At 35.5% G+C, this 1950-nt stretch overlaps 1 long non-coding RNA gene across 1 annotated transcript in view; it reads left to right on the top strand.

The window, feature by feature from the left end:
• The window catches only part of LOC110270175, a 5908-nt gene that overhangs the window by 3360 nt on the left and 598 nt on the right, over positions 1 to 1950 (top strand). The gene's annotated exons all lie outside the window — the stretch shown is intronic.

Genomic DNA, 1950 nt, shown 5'->3' with positions numbered 1-1950 from the left:
ATCAATTTGGAGAAGTTTGAATTAACTATAGAACTAGTAATGATTTTTCAAAGTTAAAATGTAAAACTTGATTTTCTGCATTATTTTTAAAGGAAGCCGGAAACTTTGAAAAACTATAACTATTTCTGTGATTATCGGAATTGCGTGGGACTATGTCTGGATTGAGCTTGGGGATATAGGGAACTGGACTGCTGAATTTGAGACTTTTTCACTAAGTTTATGATTTATGGTGAATTTTTGAATCATGGATGTCAAAACTGGTTTTTCTGCAGAACGTTTAACGCAGCAGCAACTTGATTCCTCTATTGGAAATTCTGCAGTTGGAATTTTGAAATGGAACCAATTTTAAATGAAACTTTGGTCTTATTAATTTAATTTCATAAAAATTTAGAATTGTTAGAGTTGTGGTTTTAAAGATTTGGATTTTCAAAGAAAGATGTTTTATGCAGTAAAAGTCAGGCTTTGTTTTCTAAGTCAGTAACTTTGAGGTTTTATAATTTTTAACTCTGGAGTGATATTGAGATGCAACTAATTGGAGGTGAAAGCTGAGTATGTTTAGTATATATGATTCAAATTTCATGGTTTTCCATGTTTTAATAAGTGAGTTATGGGACATGGAAGAGGTTGTGTTCAATGATTTGTAAAACAGATTTCTGCAGAGGATTACCTAACTTCCAAGCTACGTAACTCCTTCATTAAAAATGGTATGACAATGGAACTGATTTAGAAAGAAATTTGGATGAGTTATGTTTAATCACATTAATTTTGAAGGCGGTTGGATTTAATTTGGATTTTATATGAAATTTCAAATGTTGTATGGTGCTGCTGTCTTTTGGATTTAAAATACTGCAGAACAGTCACGGTTTTGCTTATATTCCCGAAGCTAGAGACAACGAAAAATTATGATTTTTGATTTAATAGAAAGTTTAATCCGAGACGGTCGCATGGATTTAAAGTTTGCGTAATTACGAATTCATTTGATATTTTAAAAACAAAATGGAAATCAGGCTGCCAAGTTGTGTTGGTAATTATTTTGGATATGGAATTTAAGAAATAGATTTTCTATTATCAAATGTTTTTGAGAATATATTGTTGTGGCAAATGCTGAAAGAGGCTGATGAATTGTTGAGAAAGAAGGAACCCGTAAGGGTGGATAAGTCCTATTTTTAAAGGAGATTATGTCCAAATTTTATAAAAAAATATAAGGACTTTATCAAAATAAATATTTAAGGCTTATTTAATGATAATAACTTCAATGGTTCTTTTGAGAAAAGAATATTTGGTTTATGAGATTGTTGGTAGGGGCGTGGGTCTAGTCCCGCTTGCTTAGTGCGTAAACCATTATGCAGGGATGGTGGTTTTGTCCCGCCTGCAGTGAGGACGGTGGTTTTATCCCGCTCACGTATTGATAAATTGTTCAGCAAGGACGGTGGTGTGATCCCGCTTGCGTATTATTTTATGTACCCAGTAAGGATGGTGGTTTAATCCCGCTTACTGTGGAGGCAAGGACGGTGGTTTAATCCCGCTTGCGTGTTCCGGGCAAGGATGGTGGTTTAATTCCCGCTTGTCTATGGAACCTACGGATAAGGATGGTGGTCTAATCCCGCTTATCCGAGTCGGGTCTGGCAACATAAGCGACGCGTGAGCTCATGGCCAGTAGGACAGGCATGCATCATATGCATCTATGTGACATTATTTGGGTGTGTATATTGTAATTGGTTTGCCTAAGTGAATAATTCTGTTTAACTGCTAGTTGCTATACTTGATGTAATTGCTCTTGATTGTGTTTGAACCTCATTACTTGTGTTTGTAACTTTTGTAACTGATTGTGGTGAATTGGGTGCTGGTTGAATTGCTTGGGCCTGAGGCCGTGATTGGATTGTGTTTGAGGTTTAGTAAGTATGAAAGATTGAGCTGGTTCAGCATAGACTTAATGAACCTATGCTTGGA

This window comes from Arachis ipaensis, chromosome B03, assembly GCF_000816755.2.
Source record: "Arachis ipaensis cultivar K30076 chromosome B03, Araip1.1, whole genome shotgun sequence".
NCBI lineage: Eukaryota > Viridiplantae > Streptophyta > Magnoliopsida > Fabales > Fabaceae > Arachis > Arachis ipaensis.
This window is presented reverse-complemented; position numbering and strand designations above follow the sequence as displayed.